The sequence below is a fragment of the Scyliorhinus canicula genome, chromosome 3 (assembly GCF_902713615.1).
Source record: "Scyliorhinus canicula chromosome 3, sScyCan1.1, whole genome shotgun sequence".
Taxonomy (NCBI): Eukaryota; Metazoa; Chordata; class Chondrichthyes; order Carcharhiniformes; family Scyliorhinidae; genus Scyliorhinus; species Scyliorhinus canicula.
In genome coordinates this window covers 265,161,995-265,180,063 of record NC_052148.1, presented here as the reverse complement: position 1 = coordinate 265,180,063, position 18,069 = coordinate 265,161,995, and the positions used below count along the sequence as shown (strand labels likewise).

The window sequence follows — 18,069 nt, the reverse complement described above, 5'->3', positions numbered from 1 at the left end:
AACAGTCTTCTGGATCACAGAACCCTGCAGTGCAGAAGGAGAACATTTGGTCCATTGGGTCTGCAACGACCCTCCAAAAGACCACCCTGTCTAGGCTCACTCCCCCATCCTATCCCTGTTGCCTCACCTAACCTTTGGATACCAAGGGATAATTTATCGTGGCCAATCCACCTAACCTGCACGTCTTTGGACTGTGGGGGGAAACCGGAGCACCCGGAGGAAACCCACGCAGACACGGGGAGAAAGTGTAAACTCCACACAGACAGTCAGAGGTCGGAATCAAACCCGGGTGCCTGGCGCTGTGAGGCAGCGGTGCTAACCATTGTGCTGCCCTGCATCATATAAAGCCTCAGAATAAAACTGGGTCTCTCTGTTGTGTGAGTTTTAATGATAATTTGCATTTACACAGCATCTTTAGTGTTGCAAAATGCCCCAGGTCACTTCACAGGAGTGTCATCAATCAAAAGTTTGCAGCAAGTCAAAGGGGTTGTTAGGTGAATAACCTTCGTCACAGAACGTGGTGTTTTCTGCAATGTCTTAAAATGAGGGCAGATAGGGATAAGATATTTATGGAGAGAATTCCTGAGATTTGGATCCAGGTAGCTGAAAACCCAGCCAGTACTGGTGAGGGTGAATGAAGCAGGGATGGGCAAGTATCCACAGTTGGAGGAGCACAGAGTTACGGAGGGCTGTAGGAGGTTACGAAGATAGGAAGGGAGGTGGTCATGGAGTGATTCACCACGAGGATTTTTAAAATCATGGTGAACGGAGAGCCAGCCAATGTAGAACAACAAAGACAGGGGTGGTAGGTGAAAGGGGCTTGGCATACATTAGGATACTGGCAGCATAATGAAAACGAAAAATGAAAATCGCTTATTGTCACAAGTAGACTTCAAATGAAGTTACTGTGAAAAGCCCCTAGTCGCCACATTCCGGCGTCTGTTCGGGGAGGCTGGTACGGAGGCTGGTATGGCCATAACTTTGGATGGATTAATTTTAAGGAGAGCGTAGGGACGCCAACCAGAAGTATATTGGGAATTGTCAAATCTAGAGGCAACACTGTTAAAGCAATATGAGAAAAACAAATGGCGTAATTAAAAGTGAAGGTAAGTAACACATTTTTTAAAAATTCTAATGCTTTTTGATGAGTTGCATTTTTGTTGGGAGGGGTTGAGGAGATTATTCATGTTCAGCTTTAAGATAAATTGCTGGATGAATATCATCAGAGCAAACTGGCACCTGAACAAAGAACACCAATAAGTGCTGGAAAACCAGGTGTGTTTCATTTTGTCATTTCATTGTGTTATAAATTCATTATGAGCAATAAGATCAAGGGACATCCCTTCAAAAGGAGGAAGAAACGGATCTGCATAATTGTACGGCAAGGTAATTGATGCCAGCAAATCAATTGGAACCAGGCCTTTCATTTGGAAAGCTGTAATCTCCGACAATTATGCTGTTTATCACACATGACTGCAGGAGGTAACAAGGCTGAGGTCAGATACTTTGGATGGATTTTGTTCCAGAAGTGCTTGAAGCATCTTTCTGTGGCAGTCATTTTACCATGAATATCCCAGAAGAGCCATCTGCAACGATGGTGTAAAACAAGAGCAGCGATTCCTGCTAAACTTTACACAGGAGCGGGAATTTCTATGGCTGTGCATGTGGTCAATGCAGGTGAAATTGTGCCCACGGGAGCAGTCACAAGCAGTTGCTCTGTCACTCTACAAACATAGCTTTTCAGGGCCCTACTCTCTGATCTTTTGAATCACGCAAAGAACAATCAAAATATTGACACCCCTCCCACTGCACTGGATTAACTATTCTGAGGGAAAAGTGTCAGAATATGACAAGATTAGCCGTGGAATGCTACTCAATACTTTTCTACATCACACCAGTGATTCACTACACTGTGGGCGCGATTCTCCGCTCCCCACGACGGGTGGGAGAATCGCTGGAGGGCCAGGCGACTCACGACACGCCCCCCTGGCACCCCCCGCGATTCTCCCACTCCCCGCTCGGAAGAATTGCCGCTCGCCGTTTTTCACGGCGACCGGCGATTCTCAGACCTGGATGGGCCGAGCGGCCTGCCGTTCGCGACCGGTTCACGACGGCGGCAACCACACCTGGTCGCTGCCGTTGTGAACATGGGGCCAAAAGCTGGTTTGAAGCTTGTGGGGGGCGGAGAGAGGAGTGAGCACCACGGCCGTGCTTGGGAGGGGACTGGCCCGCGATCGGTGCCCACCAATCATCGGGCCGGCGTCTCAAAGGGACGCATTCTTTCCCCTCCGCCGCCCCGCAAGATCAAGCCGCCATGTCTTGCGGGGCAGCGGAGGGGAAGACAGCAACTGCGCATGCGCGGGTTTGAGCCGTCAGCCGTCGTGACGTCAGCCGCCCATGCGCGGGTTGGAGCCGGCCGCGTCATTCTTGACACAAGGCCGAGATTTATGGAGCGCCGCTCCTAGCCCCCCAGGTGGGAGTGAATAAGGTGAGAGGAGCGGCCTCCGAGGCCGTTGTGAAACTCGGCCGAGTTCACGACGGCCTTCCCGATTTTTCGCGGGATCGGAGAATTCCGCCCTGTACGTTTGGCTGTGATGCGTTTTGGGACATCCTGAAGTTATGAATAATAATCTTTATTAGTGTCTAAGTCGGCTTACATTAGTGGAGATGCCGGCGTTGGACTGGGGTGAGCACAGTAAGAAGTCTTACAACACCAGGTTAAAGTCCAACAGGTTTGTTTCAAACACGAGCTTTCGGAGCACAGCTCCTTCCTCAGGTGAATCTGACTGGCACGGCACGATTCCCGCCCCTCGGCCAAATCCCCGGCACCGTAGATTCATGCCGCCCCCCCCCCCGGCGATTCTCCGACCCTTTTGGGACTAAATTTCACCAATTCCTACATTGGCATCAATTTCAAGTAAATGGAAAGGTTTTACAGAAATAAGAAATTAACCTCGAGACTCCAGCAAAATCTGTTCCTGTTCACATTTAGTGCCTTGTCTGTAACTTTTTAAAAGTGTTTGCCTTGGGTTAGTGATTGAGGAATGCTGAATTAATTACACTATTATAATATATTGACATAAGAGCGGGTTTCACACAATTCAATCCAAAATTAAGTAACTTGATACGGTGAGAAGTTTGAGTCTCAAACGGAGTTGGCTCAGAGGCTGTCATACCATTACATAGGTGTAACAGAGAAAGTAAATCTATATAAATTCTTTCAGATGTACCCAGAGCTGTAAGACAAGAGGCATTGGTGAGATCACACCTGGAGTAATGGGCACAGTTTTGGTCCCCGTATTTGAGGAAAGATGTAGTGGCATTGCAGGCAGTTCAGAGGACATTCACTAGGTTGATTCCAGTGATGAGGATGTTGTATGAAGAGAGATTGAACAGTTTAGGCCGATACATTCCAGAGTTTAGAAGAATGAGGAGAGATCAAATTGAGATATACAAGATGATAAAAGGTATGGATGAAGTAGACATGGAGCAAATACTTCCTCTTGTGGGGCATTCTAGAACGAGAGGTCACAGTCTTAGGATAAGAGGTAAAATGGAGTTGAGGAGAAATTACTTCGCCCAAAGGGTTTTGAATCTGTGGAATTCGCTACCCCAGAGTGGGCAGATGCTGCCACAGTGAGCAAATGTAAGAAGTTAGAAAGATGTATTTTTTAAATAAATGTGGAGTACTCAATCATTTTTTGTGGTAGTATGACTAGGGGTATTACGGTACCTGGAAGTGTGAGCTGCCATTGATGCAGAGGACTCGCTGCCCATTGGCCCAGGTAAGTCATGTGCCTCTCAGCCGATTGGCTGAGAGGTAGGTAGCTCCGCCTACGAGGCGGGATATAAGAACCCGTGCTTCCCGGCAGTCGGCCTTTCTTCTGTACGTCTGCTGCTGGGTACACTTCTTGTGTATCATTCGGACTTCATCTACGTTTCGTGTTCATTGATTGTGCATAATTTATTTTCCAATTAAGGGGCAATTTAACATGGCCAATCCATCTAACCTGCACATTTTTGGGTTGTGGGGGTGAAAACCCAGGCAGACACGGGGAGAATGTGTAAACTCCACATGGACAGTGACCCAGGCCCGGGATTCGAAGCCGGATCCTCAGAGCTGTAGTCCCAGTGATAACCACTGCGCCACATGCCACCCTTGATGGATTTGTAATTGGTAATGGGCCGAAGAATTATGGAGAACCGGCAGAATGGTGGAGTTAAGGCTGGGATGAAATCACAGGCATACAATTCAAAAGAAGTTATGCAAAATGGCTGTGAGCTGAGCTAACAATACTAAAGGCACAAAATGGCTTTTAGTTGAGCTAGCCACATTCCTGAACAACCATTAGCTGGGTTAAGTTGCAAACGGGTATATATAACATCATTTAATTACAGACAGCAGAGTTAGTCAGGGGGACAAGAATAATTGAAGTGGACATGGGAGGCCAGGGAGGCATCACAGAGGAGTGATAAACAGTGTCCACAGACAAGGACCATTGTTCATCCTCGCTAGTCCAAGGTCACCGATGTGGGCAGGAAAGATCATTTTAGTGGTTAGTATGAGTAACTTCTTCATGAAGTTAGGGGCTGGTAAGATACCAACCCACTTAATGTAATGTCAAATTTAATTGGATATATAACTAATATATGTAATGTATAACCAATATTATTGGACAAGGTCCAGCCGAAATGGGCTGTGTAGCTGTTTTGAAAAATGTATAAGAATGGATGTTTCCTTTGTTTGCTGGAGAGACGGTCTGGGACTTAGCTGCCATCTCCCCACCCTCAAAATAAACCGGTTGATGTGAGGACCAGTAGCCCTGGCCGCTGAGTGACTTCTTAGAGATCCTCTTCCGCTAACAGCCATGATTGAATAGCGGAGGAGATTCGTGGAACATAGAACATTCGATCGACCAAATGGACTAATTCTGCTCCTATATCTTATGAACTTATGAACTAGAGAGTTAAGACTGTGCAGGGCAAATTGTTGACAAATATCAGGAAACGCTTCTCCATCGAGAGTGTGAGTGGCAACTGAAATAGACTGCACTGCAAGGGTCATTTTTGCCTGCACTGAACTCGATTTAGAACTAGTAAAATGTATAAATGAAACAAGGGTGCAGTTAGAAGCAATGACCTGAATGCTCCACTTCATATCTTGTCACCCATGGGAGGAAACCGGAGCATCCTGAGGAAAACCATGCAGACACGGGGAGAACAAGTGACCCAAGCCGGGAATCGAACCTGGGACCCTGGATCTGTGAAGCAACTGTGCTAACCACTGTGCTACTGTGCTGCCCCAAGGTCCCAGGTCCTATCCTTGTTATTGCTAAGTTAGCTCATCTGAATCAAATGCGTGGATGGCAAGGTAATTCATCTAAAATAGACTCAGACCACCAAAGGAAACCAGAGTGTCTTCGACCTGGATGAATGTTCCGGTTCCACATGTTAGATATTATTTTAGAAGTGAATCGCAGCCTCCTGTCACTCACAATAATACATATCGCACATATTCAAAGTCCTTCTATCCACTCAAAATAAGAGTGAAAGATTTAAGTTTAAGAGCAAGCCAATCTTTGTCTGAAATAATTTAACATGTGAAACGTTGCCTTTTTTTCAGTCTTACCGCTTTGGGCAGCTGTTATTGGCTTCGAATCTTTCAGGAATTCTCAAACCAAGCCTGATATTCAAACAGTTACAGCCCTGAATACAGTTGCTTGGATATCTCGGGTCGGAATAACTGTCAGCCATATTGGAAAATAACTCATGGTTATATGTATAACTGAACAAACCTTAATTGGTTCCAAAGTAGTTTGCTTTCTCCCTCGAGCTTTGAGGACAAGAGATCTTGAAACATTTGTCTCACAGGAAGTTTGATGCAGATTCTGTCTTCAGCTGACTTGAAATTCACACACGCACTTGGGCGCACATACATATCGAGGGATAGGATGGGCCTGGTTTCCATTGCCAGCTCTTTCCCAATCCCACCAAACAGATAGCCAATAAAAGATCCACATCTGGATCCTTTCTCCACATATGCTACCTGACCCGCTGAGCAGCGGATTTCAGATGACATTCATCACAAATGATGTGGAGATGCCGGCGTTGGACTGGGGTGAGCACAGTAAGAAGTCTTACAACACCAGGTTAAAGTCCAACAGGTTTGTTTCAAACACGAGCTTTCGGAGCACGGCTCCTTCTTCACCTGAAGAAGGAGGCGTGCTCCGAAAGCTCGTGTTTGAAACAAACCTGTTGGACTTTAACCTGGTGTTGTAAGACTTCTTACTGTATTCATCACAAAGTAAAGGCAAGGCATTAGAAAGCTGTGAACGCCCTTCAAACCATCACCTATTGCTTCCAAAAGGGGGGTGGGGAGGGGCAAACACAAAGCAATTTGGGGGGGTGGGGGGGGTGCGAGAGGGCAGGAAGCAATGTACTTCTTTCAGATTTTGCCGACATGACAGAAAATACAAGGTCCTCAAAGCCATGATCCTACAGAGAGTTGAAAGGATTAATAACTTATTTATCTATGTAGTAACAATTGGAGAGGCTGAAAATGATCGGTATAACTCGTGCCTCTTTCAAAACATGTTAATATGCAGAGTAGTGGAGATGTGTGGTGTTTCTTTCAAATCCACAGAGTCACCGACGTGGAATAATTTGAGCAGAAAATAGGAAAGGCAAACGGATGATAATTTGAAAATATTACCAACGTGCACTGAACATGAACCGATAGAGATGATGTACTTCAGATTCATCTTTTGCAAATCATATTACTAATCTACATACTTCTCCCCCTTTGGACAAACTTACATTTAGCCCTTCGTTACTGAGAAGCTCAAGAGAATTGTAAATTAGTACACTCACGCCTACTTAACTCATTTCCTTTCAAAAACCCCACGGACCGAGACCAGAAACCCTTAAATAGCTTCTCCTTTCCATTTTTTATGCCTCTTGGAGGTTTTCAGTGAATCCTCCTCAGTCAAATATTCTACCCATATTATAACCAGAGCTTCTTGTGTTCTTCCTTTAATGTTTTATTCTTTTTGCGTTGAGAAATGTTAACCATGGAATTCCATTCCATCAGAGTTGATGTTAAATTTGCCATTTACAATTGGCCAATTGTTTATCTTTGCAATTTTTCATTCCCTGCTCATGGGAGGTTTTTTAAAACCAAGGGTTTAGCTTTAGTAATATGGAGGAAGATTGGTGCATCTTGAACAGTCTGCATGTCAAGCAGGTCATCGGTAGTCTTAGCCTTTGCGCAGGCTGTGTAAGTGTCCCTCTACCTGATCAGAAAACAATCAGCTTCTCAGCCCTAATGCTCGTGGCAAACGATGAAACAGCTTTTTCTGTTGCTAACAGATTGTCACCCTGGAAAGCACATCAACCTGTCTCTTCTGTGAGGATGCTAAAACATGGCACTTGTGCGGGAGAGACAATTCATACGGGATGCGACCCAGCCAGCGTACAAAAACATTCTGTAGTGGGAGTTGCTATGACAACAGCACAAGGCAAGAGTTGCAAAAGGAGGCCATTCAGCAAGATCACAGCTAAAATTTGCATCAACTCCATTTCCCTGACCCAGCTCCTTGTCTTTTGATTCTCTGAGTGGCAAAATCCCATCACAGTTTTCAATATATTCATGAGTGGAGCAATCCCAGTCTGTTGGGGTGGAGAATTTCAAAGATTCACAACTCTCCGAGTGAAGAAATTTATGTTCACCCTCAGTGCTAAATGGCTGATCCCTTACCCTGAGACTATGGTCCATAGCTTTAGCTGCTCCAGCCAGGGCAAACAGCCTCGCAGTGTCTAAGTCGTCAAGCCATCTCAATGAGAGCACCTCTCAATTCTTATAAACACCAGAGAATACAAGCCCACTCTACTCAATCTCTCTTCATGAGGGCGAGCTGTCTGTTTCCAGGGATCAACCCAGTGAATTTGTTGTTCTGCTTTCCAAAGGCAGCTATATCCTTCCTTAAAAAAGAAACAAAAACTGTGCACAGTACTCCAGGGCCTGAATATTCAGGATAGCAGAGGATTATCCATGGGAAGAGCCAGCGGGGAACACAGCCTTGCCGATCCCAGAGGCCCCGACTTCTGCACCTCACTCGGGAGGACGTCCCTACCTTGGGAGAGCTGCTGGCCAACCAGATTGGCCAACAGCTCTCCATTCCCTCCAGGCACAGCACTGCAGTGGCTGGATGAGGCACTGCATGGAACTACCTGGCACTAAGTCCAGGGAAGCGGAGGACAGGTAAGTGGCAGGGGTCCAAGGGTGGCGAAGGTAGGAGTGCCTCGGGGGACGTGAGGTAGAGTGCTCATGGTCTCAGGGGGTTGGCTGGGGACGTTCCTTAGGTCACAAGCCCCCTGTAAGAAGGGAGCCCCAGATGAAAGCCTCCCCCCCCCCCCCCCAACCCCCACTCCTTGCCTAAGGTCCAGCTACATTAATTTATGTGTTTCCCCTCCTAAACTGTCATCCGCCCTCCAGCCTAAATATTGAGGCTGTACAGGAAAAGGGCCTTAATTGGGGCGAGGTAGGGCTTTCCGGCCTAGGCCCTGTCTTCTCAGTGTAGAATCGATCTCAGGTCCGGGCAGGCGGGAATCAGAAGGGAATCAGAAGGGAATCTCCCCCCCCCCCCCCTCCCCCCACCATGCAATTTTATGCTCACATTTCCTCCCCACCCCCCCTCCCCACTGAGGAGTGGGTTGAGGATCTGTAAAATTCTGGCCCTGGTGTGGTTTCACCGAATACCTGTACAATTACAGCAAGCCCAGTTCCCTTGCAATCCGAGCCCATGTACCATTTGTCTTCCAGGACGGTTGCTGTGCCCACTGTGATTCCTGTGCCAAGACACATCGATCCCTCATGTACCAGTCTCTCGCCTTTTCGAAGATAATCCGCTTTTCTGTACTTTATGGCAAAGTGGATAATTTCCCACCTCCTCACTCAATATTCCATCTGCCACCTTCTTACCCAATCGCTGAATTGGCCTGCATCACTGTGCAGCCTCTTTACTCCCTCGTGCTATATCTTTACAACAAAACAGCACAAACAGAAATCTGGCAGATCCGAAATAGCCGTAAGCAATTTGAAAACAAAATTAAAAATAAAATTAGCAGTCTTCTCTTTCTCGCTTGTAAATCCCCTCCCCACAACTGCCTATTCATCCTGTCCTCATGGCCTTGTTTGCTCCACTTCGAGTTCATCGGATGATTCTTTTTCACCTTATCTATTGGCACACAAGGAAATTGCCACTTGCAACAGTGCTGGTGACATTGCAGCAATAATGTGATCAGAATTAAAGAACAAACATTGTCTTAAAGGTTGCCAGAAGCTCAATTTTGCATCATTTTGAGGTTCCCCTAAACTTTTGCTGAAGGGTGGACAATGTTCTTTTGGCAGACTGGTACAAAAGGCAAAGTCACAGGGGATCAGAGGTGAGGTGGGAAGATAGATACAGAACTGGCTCAATCACAGAAGGCGAAGGGTAGCAGTAGGGTGTTTTTATGAATGGAAGGCCGGAACCAGTGGTGTTCCACAGTAATCTCTGCTTGGGCCTCTGTTGTTTGTGGTGCACATCAACAATTTGGAGGAAAATGTAGCCGGTTTGATGAGTAAGTTCGCGGATGACATCAAGGTTGGTGGAGTGGCAGATAGTGTTGAGGATTGTCAGAAGATACAGCAGGACATAGATAGGTTGGAGGCTTGGGAAGAGAAATGGCAAATGGAGTGCAAATGGAGTTTAATCCGGACAAACGTGAGGTAATGCATTTTGGTATGTCTAACATAGAGGGGAAGTATAAATGGTAAAATTCTTAGAAATATAGAAAATCAGAGAGATCTGGGCGTGCAGGTCCACAAATCTTTGAAGGTAGCAACACAAGTGGACAAGGTGGTAAAGAAAGCATACGGAATGCTTGCCTTCATGAGATGGTGTGGAGATGCCGGCGTTGGACTGGGGTGAGCACTTGCCTTCAAACAACCGCGCAACCTCAAACAAACCATTGTTTGCAGCAAATTACCCAGTCTTCAGAACAGCGACCACAACACCACACAACCCTGCCAGGGCAATCTCTGCAAGACATGCCAGATCATCAACATGGATACCACCATTACACGTGGAAACACCAACCACCAGGTACGCGGCACATACTCGTACGACTCGACCAATGCAGTCGATCTCATACGCTGCAGGAAAGGATGTCCCGAAGCGTGGCACATTGGCGAGACCATGCAGACGCTGCGACAACGAATGAACGGGAATCGTGCAACAATCACCAGGCAGGAATGTTCCCTTCCAGTCGGGGAACACTTCAGCAGTCAAGGGCATTCATTCTCTGATCTCTGGGTAAGCGTTGTCCAAGGCGGTCTTCAGGACACGCGACAACGCAGAACTGCCGAGCAAAAGCTTATAGCTAAGTTCCGCACGCATGAGTGCGGCCTCAACCGGGATCTTGGATTCATGTTGCATTACATTCACCCCCCACCAACTGGCCTGGACTTGCGAAATCGTACCAACTGTCCTGGCTTGAGACAATTCACACCTCTTTAACCTGGGGTTACCCCTCTCCCTGGATCTGTAATGTTTTGATTACCCGCAAATGCTCGCATTCCAAGCATTGTCTGGCATCTCTGACTTTGTCTATATAAATGTTTCTGGAACATACCTCTCCATTCACCTGAGGAAGGAGCAGTGCTCCGAAAGCTCGTGTTTGAAACAAACCTGTTGGACTTTAACCTGGTGTTGTAAGACTTCTTCATGAGATGGGGCATTGAGTATAAAAACTGGGAAGTCATGCTACAGTTGTATAGAACCTTGGTAAGGTCGCACTTGGAATATTGCGCATAATTGTGGTCGCCACTCTACCAGAAGGATGTGGAGGCTTTGAAGAGGGTGTAGAGGAGGTTTACCAGGAGGTTGCCTGGTCTGGAGGGTGTTAGCTATGGGGAGAGGCCGAATAGACTCGGACTGTTTTCATTAGAATGATGGAGGTTGAGGTGAGGGGTGACCTGATAGAGGTCTACAATATCATGAGGGGTATGGAGTGGATGGGCAGGCACTCTTTCCCAGGTTGGAGGGGTCAGTTACCTGGGGGCATAGGTTTAAGGTCCGTGGGGCAAAGATTAGAGGAGATGTGCGAGGCATATTTTTCACGTAGAGGGTGGTGAGTGCCAGGAACGCATTGCCAGGGGAGGTTGTGGAAGCAGATACATTAATGCCGTTCAAAAGGCATCTTGACAAGCACATGGATAGGATGGGTATAGAGGGATACGGCACAAGGAAGTGCTGAGGGTTTTGGAAAAGGTTGGTATCATGACCGGTACAGGCTTGGAGGACCGAAGGGCCTTTTCCTGTGCTGTATTGTTCTTTGTTGACTGACAGTGGATCAACTGCTTGCTCCACACATCACCCTGGCTTCCCTTTCCCAGTGAAGTCCAGGAAAATTTGACACGGTTTGTTACCGGCGGCCATTCCCACTACTGCCAAATTTCCATGATTTGCACCTTCTCTCCCTTGTACAGAGAAAACACAGCATGTATGTGAAGGTAGTTCAAACTTTCCAACTCTCTGCTACACCGAGCTTTTATTTTGACTGCTCCAGTTACTGTGAGTTATATTTCTTTCTTCTTCTACCTCATCTTCGTCTTGAGACTTATTCCAAATAAGTCTTTTCATGACCTGCTTTTTCTGCAGCTTAAAGGCCAAAACCTATACAATCCTGGAACAGATTCCGTTATACCAACTGGGAAGCTGGATAAAGCCCTTCAGGGAACTGGGTACAAAGTTATTTCCCTGCCGTGACTGGGTGCAAACACTACATCAAACATAAGGTTACCTGGCAAAAGAAAAGAATTGCGACTTCAGCCAGCCCCATGAGAGCACAAGGCAAAATGAACACATTTCCACGGGCTTGATTCCCTCTGCTAAATTGGGTTTGGGAAGTGAACTGGACTCACAGGAGTCAGCCAAAACCATACAGAGACGCTTGGCAGGGTTTGTGCTTTGTGGCACTGGAACCACGGTGATTCGGTGCTGCGGGCCACACTGGGGAAAAGCAAACCCGTTGGAGCAGTGGTGTTCTCCTCGGCGTGACTGAAGAGCTGGAGTCGTGCCCTACGACTCGCTCCTGGAGTGCAATCCAGGAATCCGGGGAAATGGAATCTCAGGACTCGAGACTGAAATCCTTGGATGTGAACAGATACAGTCATAGATGTTTACAGCATGGAAACAGGCCCTTCGGCCCAGCTTGTTCATGCCACCCAGCTTCTATCACAAAGCTAGTCCCACTTTCCCGAGGTGTCAAGGCATTTTGAGTAACCTTTGGAGGGAATCTTCAGAATGGAAGAGTGAAGACTTCCAATCCCTCTTGGACGCATCTGCCATTATTGTGCAGTGTTTGTCTGCTAATTCTACCTCATATTCATCCGAATGTCCAAGATAGATATTGTAAATTGTTTTATTTTTCTGACATATACAGTCAAGTTTATTTTGATTGTTCAAAAATGGTGGCATCTTGCGGCTTTATTCTTTTTGTAAGTACCTGGGATTTCAAACTTTGTCCACTTTCAACAAAATGTTACTGGCCCCATCGTGAATCATGCCAAAATTTGGCGGTCTGGTCAAGGAGTATAACGGTGGGTACGCTGCTGAAAGTACTCAGGCACTTGGTTGGAGTTAGTGATTAGATTCAAACCCAAATAAACATATTCACACTGGAAAGAAAAATAAGGCTTTAATATACTGGCACACCTGCCTGTTCTTCTTTCAACTGGTTACGAGACACTGTTCAATTGTGAAAATAGAGGGGACTGGGCACACGCTCCTGTTGAGAACATATCCTTCATCTTCTCTGTTAAACCAGGCAAACTGGAATTTCACAGGATTTCAAAAGCTGTGTTGTGAAGTCAGCAGGTTCTCCGAACAATAATCCGACTGTGGCCCCTCCCCCAAACTTGGGAACATCCTACTCAGCCTTAATCAATGAGGAAGAAGTAAGGACACCACCTTCATGAAGAGAAAGGAAAATGCGTGCTCAAATAGATCAATGGTTCTTCACCACAGGCATGGAATGAAGTTCATAGTGCGTCTGATTCTGCGAGTGGTTAACCAGTCAGCAAACTCCAGTAAACTCTCAGATATCTTAGAAACCTAACACAACTGAGAATCTGTTCCTTCCTGTGTTTCGGTTGACACTTTACCGAGAGGCTATCTATTCTCTCAAGTGGACATAAAAGATCCCACGGAACTATTTTGAAGAAAAGTAGGGGAGCCCCTGCTATGTTGGTTAATATTTATCCATCAATCCACGGAAAACAAAATCAGATTATCTGGTTACATATCACATTGCTGTTTGTGGGGGCTTGCTGTGCACGGAGTGACTGCAAAATTCCAGACGTCAAAATAGTGACTACACTTAAAAAAATGGACTTCATTGTCTTTAAAGAATCTCAAGACATCCGTGGTCTTGAAAGGCACTTTATAAATGCAAGTCTTTTTTTCCCAGGGAGGGCGAAAGGTTCCGTTAACCATAGAAAGCATCCTATCCGGCTGCATCACATCCTGGTATGGCAACTGCTCCGCCCAAGACCCGCAAGAAACTTCAGAGAGTCGTGACCACAGCCCGGAAAGCGGGCTGCATAATCAAAGACCCCTCCCACCCGGCTTGCTCACTCTTCCAACTTCTCCCATCGGGCAGGAGATACAGAAGTCTGAGAACACGCACAGACAGACTCAAAAACAGCTTCTTCCCCGCTGTTACCAGACTCCTAAATGACCCTCTTATGGATTGACCTGATTATCACTACACCCATGTATGCTTCACCCGATGCCGGTGCTTATGTAGTTGCATTGTGTACCTTGTGTTGCCCTATTATGTATTTTCTTTTATTTCCTTTTCTTTTCATGTACTTAATGATCTGTTGAGCTGCTCGCAGAAATATTTTCACTGTACCTCGGTACACGGGACAATAAACAAATCCAATCCAATCCATTAGTTTCCCATTAGAGTAATATTTGGAGAATGGCAGAATCTGCATTGAATTTTAACCTCGATAACTGTAAAACAGAGTCTGGGGTGGGAAAAATCGCCCGGGGCCGGCGTCAGTCCCGCTCCCGCCGTGTCCCAAATTCTCCGCCACCCGGGATTCGGCGGAGGTGGGAATCGTGCACCACCCACGGCGAATCTCTGACCCGCGATGGGCCGAAGTCCCGCTGCTGACAAGCCTCTCCCGCTGGCGTGGATTAAACCACCTACCTGACCGGCGGGATTTACGGCGCGGGCAGGCGCCGGGGTCCTGGGGGGGTGCGCAGAGCGATCTGACCCCGGGGGGTGCCCCCACGGTGGCCTGGCCCGTGATCGGGGCCCACCGATCGGCGGGCGGGCCTGTGCCGTGGGGGCACTCTTTTTCATCCTCCTTCACCATGGCGGAGGCGGAAGAGACCCCCTCCCCTGCGCAGGTATGATGTCAGCAGCTGCTGACGCTTCGGTACATGCGTGGACTTACGCCGGCCGGCGAAGTCCTTTCGGCCCCGGCTGGCGTGGTGCCAAAGGCCGTTCACACCAGCCGGCGGAGCGGGAACCACTCCAGCGCGGGCCTAGCCCCTCCGCACCTTTGGGGCGGCTCGACGCCGGAGTGGTTCACGCCACTCCAACACGCCGGGACCCCCCGCCCCGCCGGGTAGGGGAGAATCCCAGCCCTGAGTTACGTCCACGCTCTCTGGTTCAGTTTAGCCCTGACCATCTGACTCCCATTTTAATGAAGGGCTTGCACTTGACTCACTGCGCACCATGAGCGATCAAACAGTAGAACGCAAACTTACTGCTTCAGTTAAATGTGTAAATTAGGATTCCTGTATAAGAAATCAATCAAATTGAGTAACACGATACAGGTAATGTACAAATACAGAAGCAACACAAACTCTTCAATGCCCAACTTCCTTGGCAAAAAGCAATCTGACCTATTTCAAAGTGATAGAATCAGTTCAGCATTTGAGAACAGTTGCAGAAGGATGGCACATTCAGGTCCACATGGATCCAACAAAAGGGTATTTTGAAAAAAGAAACGACAGGACAATTCGATTATGAAGCTCTCAGTCCCGCAGCCACCTTCTTTTAGAAAGCAGCATCCCAGAAATAGTGCAACAGCACAAGTGTACCTCATACATCACTCACTGGGTGATAGTTACTTACTGCTACAAAATGACCCATCTGCTCTCATATTCCCAGCGAGGGAGTAGCAAGCAGCAGCCGATTCTTCATTAGCAATAAATGAGCCACAATAAAAACAAGTCGAGATAAAGAAGGTTCCATCTTTACTCGACTCATTATCCAGAGTCCCATGTCGCTAATGTGACAATAATAACCTGCATTCATGTAGTCCCATTTATAAGGTAGTGCGATGCCCCAAAGTGTTTCACAGGAAGGAGCATGATTTGAGACTGAGTCACAGAAGGAATGATTGCCCATCATGATGGAATATTCCCCACCTGCCTGGATGGGATGAGAATGCAACCACACTCAAAAGGCTGGACATCATCGAGGGCAAAGCAGCCCATTTAACAGGCAGCCCATCCACCACCATCAACGTCCATTCCATCCACCGTCCATATAGTGACTGCTGCATGCACCATCTACAAGATGCAGTGCGCAGCAGACCACCTTCAACAGCAAATTCTAAATGTGCAAACGTGACCAACAGGAAGGACAAGGGCAGCAGTTTCATGGAAACACCACCACCTGCACAGTTCCCCTCCAAGCCATAAACCATCCTGACTTGGAAGTAGATCACCATTCCTTCGCCAACCTGGATTTTACATGCCCCTGCCAGGCATGTTTTTTGGCTGGAGGCACATAAAATGAAGCGCGTGCCCAGGCTCACGAAATTCCCAACCAACCAACCCCGGGCTCCCCCCATAACATGGTACGTGGGCAAGCACTGAAATCGACTGACCCCAATAATATGCTTGCCCATGCCATAATATGGTTGTTGTGGGCAGCACGTTTTTTAGAATGTGCTTTTAAAAGGATGGGTAGAAAGTGGGGGGAAGTGGGGGGGGAGTTGCCCTTTGTGCATCCCTTTGCCCTTTCTTTCTACCCACCGGCTCTCCAAAGCCCACTGCCCCCGATAACGATCCCAGACCAGACCCCAACAGTGGCTAGGTTACTGGACCAAAACCCCAATATTACACTTGATTTTGTAAGACAGTGCAGAAAGAATGACTCGCTCCAGGAATGGTTCTATGAAGAAATAGAGGTTTTTTATTTTTAAAACAAAACTTTATTATGAATGCAGTATAAAACTCGTAATGTCACACCCTGAAATAACAGCTTACAATTCCCCATTAAACACCATTACTCAATTCCCCATTAGACAACAAGAAACAAACCATACGGGGCGTGATTCTCCGCTCCCGCGGAAAATCGGGAAGGCCGTCGTGAAATTGGCCGACTTTCACGACGGCCTCGGAGCCCGCTCCCGGCACCGGATTCACCCCCACCGGCGGGGCTAGGAGCGGGGCTTCGGAGTTCTCGGCGGCGCGCCCAATGACGTGCGGCCGGCACCTATATGACGTCAGCCGCGCATGCGCAGGTTGGCCGGCTCCAACCCGCGCATGCGCAGATGACGTCATCGCGCCACAGACGGCACGTATCCGCGCATGCGCGGTGACCGTCTTTCCCCTCAGCTGCCCCGCAAGACGTGGCGGCTTGATCTTGCGGGGCGGCAGAGGGGAAATAGTGCGTCCGATTTGGTCCCTGGCCCGACGATCGGTGGGCACCGACCGCGGGCCTGTCCCCTCCCGAGCACAGTCGTGGTGCTCTTGCCCAGATCGGCCGCCTAGAAGCCCCAAACGGGCATCTGGCGCCCGTTTCACGACGGCAGCGACCAGGTATGTTTGCCGCTGTCGTGAAAGGGTCGTGAACGGCAGGCCGCTCGGCCCATCCGGGTCGGAGAATCGCCGTTCGCCGTGAAAAAGGGCGAGCGGCGATTCTTCCGAGCCGGAGGGGGGGGGAGGAGAATCACGGGGGGCGCTAGTGGGGGCGTAGAAAATGTCGGGGGGCCCTCCCGTGATTCTCCCAGGCTGCGTGGGGAGCGGAGAATTCCACCCACAGTTCTCAATCCATCTTAAAATCAGCGTGGCATAAAGTAATACTTGCTTTACAGAACAGACTTGGCTTCTGTCGGAACACCACATATTATTACTCTTTTTTATAGCTATCCTCCTGGCAGAGAATCGAAGAATCAATGTCAGATAGATAAAACTTCAATTTTCTCCAAAGCTTTCTCAAAATCGGTCTCTTAGCTCCATCTAGCAAGGACATCATCTCCCCAAGCTGCAAAACAAATTAACTCTCCAGGCTGACAGCACATTAACTCCCCTAGGGCCTTCCGCAGTCAAAACCACAGTGCATTTGCCCAGACTGTAAAGCACATTCCTCTGGTCAATTTCACCTTCTGGCTCCGAAAAGCTAGTAGGCCCTTCTAAACAGGATTATTTATTTTAAAACATGACCACTGCAATCAAACACACTATAACCCCAGGCTTTCAACCTTAAATGGCCCAATGTTTAGAATCTAATATTCCTAAAATCCTCCATTTGTCACACCCCAGCCCCTGACCCCCCTCGCTTAGCTGGCCAAACACTTCCCACCCAATACCCCAGAATTAACTCACACCAGGACCCACTGGGCCTTTTTGTGGCTGGTCCACTATTGAACTCTTGGTGCTGTCGGGACTGCTGGAGCTTCTGATCAACCGGCAGGCAGGTCCCACAGTTAGACAATTTGGCTCACCCGCAGCATATTATGGTTGGAGGGCATGCTTTCACTGGGCAAGTCAGCGACCAGCTGGCCTTTCGTCCAGTGAGGGTAGTGGGGAGGCTGGGGTGAGTGGTGGGCAAGCCATCTGCCCCACTGTAAAATGCAGCTCACTGTTTCTGGGTCAAAATCCTGCAATTCGCCGAGCGAATACCACTGCTGGCGGAGCCATACCAGACGGTCTACATCAGTTCAAGAAGGCGGTTCACCACCACCTTCTCAAGGGCATTTCAGGATGGGTAACA

General features: G+C 48.0%; 1 protein-coding gene across 1 annotated transcript in view; it reads right to left on the bottom strand.

The window, feature by feature from the left end:
- ccser1 (coiled-coil serine-rich protein 1) overlaps nucleotides 1–18,069 on the bottom strand; it is a 1,211,351-nt gene that overhangs the window by 314,152 nt on the left and 879,130 nt on the right.